General features: G+C 32.2%; 1 pseudogene; it reads left to right on the top strand.

The window, feature by feature from the left end:
* Positions 1–1063: 1063 nt before the first annotated feature.
* Positions 1064–7932, top strand: part of LOC127541530 (doublecortin domain-containing protein 1-like) — a 32553-nt pseudogene continuing 25684 nt past the window's right edge.

Raw genomic sequence — 7932 nt, 5'->3', positions numbered from 1 at the left:
GCACTTTATAGTAAAGCTTCCTAGAGGATATTTTTTTTCCTACTTGTACCTCCAGTAGGATTACCTTAAATGCAAAAAGAGAACTCTGGAGATACTGTGATGTGTTCTGTGTATGATGGGATACCGAGGGAAATGTTTTATATGGCTCTCCAATTGTATCATCTCAGTGGTTACTAGTTACCTCATGTGGGCTCACATGTTCTAGAAGAGGGGCAAGTCTACACTTCTGAGATGGGAAACTACATTTTCTATTCCATTTCTTTTCCTTATTATTTTTAGGACAGAGGAGACCTTTTTTAAGTACCAAGGCAGGACCTTATAAGGATGTTTGAAATTTATATCTCTTAGTTAAATTGTATAACCTGGTTTCTAGAAATATGCAAGAATGTTAATTTTCCTGTTGTTTGTGTATTGCATCACACAGACTTTAATGGATTTTTTTTTTTTTTAATGTACAAAGCACCAGGAAAGGCACTGGGAAAGGACAATGTCTGGACCTCCCTGAGTCACCAAAGAGCTATCCAGGACTTGGGAATTAGACTTTGCCAAAAGTACTCCATTTAACTTATTGAGGATAGCAAATATTTAACTGGAGGACACAGGACGAGACTAAGCCAATCAGTCAACAGAATAAAACAAGTACTAAGGAATCTTTCCATAACTTTATCACAACTTGTGAACAAGTTGACTATGAGGGGTTATATGTAAAACTCTGGAACATTGCATAAATAGCAGCTGATATTCATGGGAAGCATTTTGTAATTGGTGGGGATCAAATTACACTCACTACCTTTATACATTAATTTGAACCAACTTTCCCTATAACTTTGTGTACACAGGAGGATTTCATCTCTTTTGTTAGGGTGAATATTTTATAACAAGTGTGCTTCTTATATTACCTTATTAAATGCCTTTTTCCAGCTAAGTCTGCCTGATTATCAATGGGATATACATCAGTGGGGGCTTGTAGATTTAGACTACAAGTAACACAGCCCCTCAGAGTTATCCCCAGATTCCAAAGGACAGTAGTAATCACTAGTATTCATACTCACAACCTGTGAGCATGAGTATCTTTTTGGAAGGGTGACTCTGGATTACATATACATACCCACATATTTATTATATGTTATATACAGATATGCAACCATATATATACATATACAACATCCATGCATAAAGCATACAGACATGTGAACACTGTGCAAAATACGTAATCTTTCATTTACTCAACCTCCTTATGAAATACACACGTGTATACGCATGTATGCATGTACCTCAAATGTGATTATATGTGTACACATATATATGCTTGTGTATATGTATAAGTATACATGTATTCATACAATTTGTACATACATATTTGTACTTTCATGATAACTTACAAAACAAAGAAAAATACACTGATTCTCATTTCAATGAACTCAATTCTATTTATGTAACGATGTAGGAATAATTCAGACAGCATAGTAAACAGAGTAAAGAGTATTAAAGCAGAAACCTTGAATTCAAATCCAATCTCAATTACTGACTGTGTGACTCTGGACAAGTCACTTAACCACTCTGCCTCGGTTTTTTCAATTGTAGAATGGTAATAATAATTTCTATTGAATTTTATATTCTTAGATTCTATTCATCCCACTTGCTTCCAAAATCTTTTTGGACTCAACTCTGTTGTACAATATGTTATCTATTGCTTGCAACTTTGTTTCTTCTTCTAGCTAGCATTTATATAGAGTTTGCTATGTGCTAAGCACTTTACAAATATTTAATTTATTCTTCACAAAAGTCCTTGAAAGGAGGTTCTATTATGATTTTTCTTTTACAGTTGAGGAAAGTGACTTGTTCAGGGTCACATAACTAGTAAGTATTTTAGGTGACACTTGAACTCAGATCGTCCTGACTCCAGTTCCAGAAGTCTATACACTGCACCACTTAACTGCCATTGTATGTTCATCAATGTATTTATCTAAATCATTGAGAAAAATGTTAAATAGCTTAAAACTAAGCACTGATCTCTGCATCATTGAAGAACTAATTTTCACATTGATAATGAGTCATTAATGAATACTTTTTAAGTTTAGATATTTAGCTAATTTTTTTTATTATATTACAGGATAGCCCACATCACCAGCTTCTTAACAAGATTAGGATGAGATATTTTATCTTGTGGTTCACTACAATCTAGCTAGACTGTAGCTATAGCATTCCTCTGAAATACTACTTTTAGTAATCCTTTGATAGGATAAGGAAATAAGGTTAGCCTGGCATGAATCATTCTTGTTGAAATGTTAGCTTCTTATAATCACTGCTTCCTTTTCTAGTATCTGCTAACCATTTTAATAATCTGTTCTTTAATTACAAAATTTTCCAGTAATTAAAATGAAACTTTCTAGATCAAAGTTTTAGACTCTATTCTGTTCTCCTTTTGGGACAACACTTGCTCTTTAATCTTGGGGTAGTTTCCCCACGTGGATATGATTCTCTGATTCTTTAGGAAAAATGTATCATCAGTTATGGTTTAGTAGTTTTTTGATTAGGAGGCCCCATGCCCTCAAACCACCTGCTTCTTGCATAGATTCCCTAGTGTCCAGGCAGTTACTTCTACGTTCCTTTCTGATCTTTCTGGAACATTATTCTCCCTACTCCCTTTTGCTTCTGTCCCAAGATCTGCAGAGGTTGAAGTGAATTTATTTGAATTAAATCCTCTCCTGTATGACCAGCTTAGGTTTTATTTTTCCTCTTAATCTTTCATAAGTGTTAATATTATCTTCCTAAATTTTAAATTACTTTAAACCAGAATGTTATTTTTTCACTCCCACTCTGCAATAGTTGTAGCTACATAGTAGATAATCGTAAATTATTGATTATTAATAAAGCTAGAGAATTCTTTACTTCCCATATTCCAACTGCAGAAAAATGTCTTCATTAATTTGAGTTGCTTTAAAAATTGTATAACTTTGAAATAAATACCTACTCCAGAGTTAACGACAACAGTTTCAATAAGAAGAAATAATTTCATTTAATTTTCCACATATTTATTATTTCAGACAATATAGCTTCTCAGCCATGAGCAATAATAAAAGAAAAGCAAAACTCTAGGCAGCCAGCCTCAGTTTGGCCCCAACATCTGTCTGCCATCGGCAATGGTATCAAGAGGGTCAGGGCTTCAAGATTGTTCCAAACATCAAACGAAATCAGATCATAGCCATGATGAAATATCAGACTCGTACAGCCACAAATCAAATAGTACAAACAACTCCTGTCTTATATCATCATCCAAGAGAAGCAGACTTGTCAGTATTCCATGGGGTCAGCTGAGGTAATCAAAGCTGTCCTTCTTTTCTTGCTTTTAACTACAGTGGTTGAAGTTCTATTCTCTTTGAGAATTTGTAATCATTCAATTGACTACTTAGAGAGTATAAAGATATAGCTTATCTCCATTTTGTAGGCTGTAAAATATCCAAATAATAGGTTAGTAATGACATTTTTAAAAGTGTATGAAATAGATGTCAATGGAGAGGTTTTAAAAGTTTTAAAAGAGCATTTAAGGCATGAAGACAATTATATCATAAAAAGTGATCTTGTGAACTTGGCTTTTAAAACTAACAGAACTGAAAATTTACATATAAAGTTTTTAAAATATTCAATATGTTGACATAATTTTAATTGAAGTAAATTCAATGCAAAATCATCTTTATAGTATATGATTTTCCATAGAAGATGATCACAGACTATCATTAAAATTCATGAAAAGAACTTTTTGTAACAAGCAACATGTTGGCAAAAGGGAAATAAAGAAATTGACTGATCTTAATAATAATTGCTTTATTATTTTAAAGATCTTTGAATATTTAAGTGCTTTATGATTTTAATTTATTCAGATTTGGTTCCAAAATAGGAACATGATAAAGGATTGATTTGGTCAACAATTTTACTTTTTATTATAATTATGTTTCCAGGAGAAATGGATTTATCTTAATTAGCTGTTAAAAGTTTGAGATCTTGGTCTGGGTTTTTTTTTTTTTTTGCTCAGAAAGTAGCACTTTTAAAGTATTATCCCGATGTAATTTTTACTCATCCCCAAATAGTTTAACATGAAAATTAGTATAGATAGCTATAGCATAAACAATTTCATTATTCATTTGATTTATGGTCAGATTTTGGTTTTGTTTGTTATTAAATGTTTAAACTACCATTAAATAATCATATCGTAAAAATGAAAAAGTTTAAAATACTTATGACCGTGTATATAAGGATATATAGATAGGTGTAAGATATTGTGTATACATATATTATCTAGCATATTGCATATTATATGCAAATTACATATTTTAAAACAATAGCTATACAAATTTTGACATTTTTTCTGAGAGGCTTATTAATAAAAAATAGCAAATATCAGTTAACTGTATTGTCAGTAGTCTTTTATTCTTGTTTCTATGAAAATGAAGATAGTAAACATGAAATTTTAAAATTTCTTTTCATTAACATGAACATTTATATGCTTTTTCTTTAAAGATATAGACTTTTTGTCTACAAAATTATAGTTGGCCCAAGACATATCTAAAATGCCCCCAAAGAATTAAATGTCCCCATGAGTGATTAGGGTAGCAGTTTACAAAAATGGATCTTGGAGTAGCCTTTGCCAAAGTTGTGGTACCTACTATTACCCTGCCATTTAATCTTCCTAAATTTCTTGTGTTTTTATACTTGCTACACAGCTTATGATATCCAAGAAATGAAAAAAAATAAATCTACCATAATAAAATTATTTCAATGAACATATGTATATGTGACTATATGCATATTTATTTATAGTTTAGTTATAGTTTATATGCTTTTTCTCAGCATCTTTAGTAATTATTTAATTTAGAATATATATGATATATTAATATGATAACTATTAGGTTCTGAAACATACAAAATATTTTAGTGATAAAATTAGATGATCATTTAAAAATTATTTTGATGCCGAAATCCAGCCATTACTGCCCCGCTTACAAATAACCAGTATAGAAAATTAGCTGGGCATTTTGGACAAAGGTCATTGTCTCATTTATGGGTCACCTTCTTAACCTAAAAAGTTGGCTTCTTTTTTGAGCCTTTAGATTTTTGTCCGTTAGTTATGGGTCAATTTCCAATATTCTAAACATGTTTCCTTACCTCTGGTTATCCTTTTTGCTTCTGGAGAAGGGTACTCCAAAGCTGAAACGGAACATGGCTGCTGATGAGCATTCTTGGCAGACTGTGCGGAAGCACTAGATCCTGCAGACAGACCCCACGATGTCGACGTTTCTGTTTCAACTGGAGAACCTTTTTTAGATCCAGTCAAAAAAAAAAAATTAAAGGTAAAAACAACCCAGAAACCCAGCAAATTGCTTAAGGGGTGCAATTAAAAATGATTTTCATCCTGTCTTTTTTGCATGGTTTAACAAAACTAATGTTTACTCATTTACAGCTCAGTAAGAGGATAATGTGCTTAATGAAAGAAAAATCTACTGACAGCCACGTTTATTGCCCTTCATTAGCATTGGTGCTTAATTTAATATAGATCTGAATAGACATTAGGGAGCCTGCAGGAGGTTAAATGGTGAAAATATAATAAATTAAATCAGAGATTATTGAATTTACTGTTTAGTTTCGGTGACACCCAACAGACACAATTCATTAGATGTATTCTTTGGGGGGGGGGGGAGGAACAATAGTTCAAAGTTTCAAGTTTCATTTATTCATTTATGCAGTCAACCTTTGTTCAAAGCATATTAACATAATTATGAGATGTAGCTTGAGACACTCCTACAATTGATATATACACATTGTTTTCCTAATGGAATGTTCCATGACGTAAATATTGAACTTGACTTTACTTTTGACCTTATCTTTTCAGTGAATCTAGCAGACTGAATAAAAAAAAAATTAGCACTTATTTCTGATATTTGGCCTTTGAAATTAAAAGTGCAAATTTCTAACTGTTCAGTGAGAAAGAATCCAACTCATCTTAATAATAATAATAATTATTATTATTATAACTGTGCATATTTAAGCTCTCAGAGTATTTTGAATACCCAGTCTGTTATCAAAGCATTTTATGTAACCTGGTTTAAAAGTCACAGGAATTTCTTATCAGAATTAAGAGCTGCTTTGCTCATCTTAAAACTTTTCAAAAGCAGAGGGATAATTTCCCCCACTTTTATAATGCTAATGAGCACACATACTCTGGATAGTAAATTATATAAGTTCAGAAAAAATAATCAGAAAAAAAATACAGGAAATGGTATGATTTCATCCTTGAGTATAAAACAAATTATTTTCTCTGACAAAAAATTCAAGACAGTTTGACTTCGTTGGAGAAACTTGTTGCTATGACATTTTAACAAGAATCGCTGGTGGGACAATATAGAATTGTAGTTGAGCATATATTCTTTGAAGTTTAAAATATGGCCATCTTTGTTTACTCATTCTCTGAGCTATCTGCAAGTGTTAAACACTTGGGCCTTATTTCATCATGACCTTAATTTGATTTAAATATTCATGTACTGCTTCATTAAGTTCTTAAATTACTTTGATTAATAAGGCATTCTTACCTTTTATATATGGATGGTGTGTTGGAATAGATATATTTAAAAATTGTTCACAGCTAGAGTTTTAAAGAAAATCTCCTGGATATTTTTGCTTCAAGTAGCATTATTGTGCACATGACTGGGCAATGGGGATGATTTTCAATTTTATGAAATAATTTCTCTTTAATTCTTTTTGCCTTTTAAAATCAAGTCCAGAACAACAGCAACAACAACAACAAAAAAAAAACCCCAACAACTTCTCTGCTTTGTCTGCATGTCGTTGGCTGTGTTTCACTGTGAAATGCACTGCTGTTCTTTTAGCACCAAAATGTTGGCACACATTCCTGAAAATTTCACACCATCTCTTGCTGGATCAGCAAGCTTAACCTACCAAAATCTGGTGTTGTGCAATGGTTTTTGACTGATAATCAATCTTTATGCTGCTCGACAGTTGTTGCTGGGACACAGACTAGAGCAGGTGGCAGATGTGCCTCGTCTTTGGAGAAAAGAAATAGTAGGTGAGCTTGGACACAGAATAGCACATCACATGTCCGTTAAGGAAGACTTTTACTAGGATAAATGTCAGTTTTTTTTGAAAAAAATCACTCATGGTGAGTTAAACTCCTGAGAAAATCAAAATGTGGACATTTATTGTAGCTCAGAAAACTGAGAACTTGTCTAAATATGTATCATCTTACTCATCAAAATCCAACTGCCTTTCTAAGCATGGGTTGTGGACAAGTCAATGTGCATATGCAGATTCATTTGAAGTTTTGGGGAACTTCTGAGCAAGAAATCTTTTTTGGAAGTTGAAAAAATGAACATCCTGAAGTTTGTCTTGAAACATCTGGCAAAGACAGAGTCCTAGATATACCTTTCTTCCTGTGTATGATTCTTTAATGCACAACCATCCCAAAAACCATTATTCAAGATAGTGATGACTGATTTTTAACATTTAGCCCTCTTGAGACTTTAGTATCTAACTTCTTTCAGTATTTGTTGAGCCTTTATTAAGTGTCTAGAATTAAACACTTATGCCAGTTATACTCAGCAATGTGTGGGGATACCTCAAAAATGTAAGAGTCTTGTTGAGATAAGAAATGAACATGTGAACACAAAGAATGAGAAATTATATAATTGTGTGGGCTTTCAGAAGAAAGCTCACCATTTCTTGTTGCATGGGAAGGCAAAATAAATGGTAGTATTTATTCTAACCGTTGGATTTTTGTGGAAAAAAATTTTTTTCCCATTCTTGGGATGAGAAAGGTAAAAGTTGATTAGTGGAGAATTTTAATGAATCATACTTAAAATCTTAATGGAAAAAACATAATATGTTTGAAGTGATATTAATTCTTATATTACTCTCCTTTAC

This window comes from Antechinus flavipes, chromosome 6 (genome assembly GCF_016432865.1).
Source record: "Antechinus flavipes isolate AdamAnt ecotype Samford, QLD, Australia chromosome 6, AdamAnt_v2, whole genome shotgun sequence".
NCBI lineage: Eukaryota > Metazoa > Chordata > Mammalia > Dasyuromorphia > Dasyuridae > Antechinus > Antechinus flavipes.
This window is presented reverse-complemented; position numbering and strand designations above follow the sequence as displayed.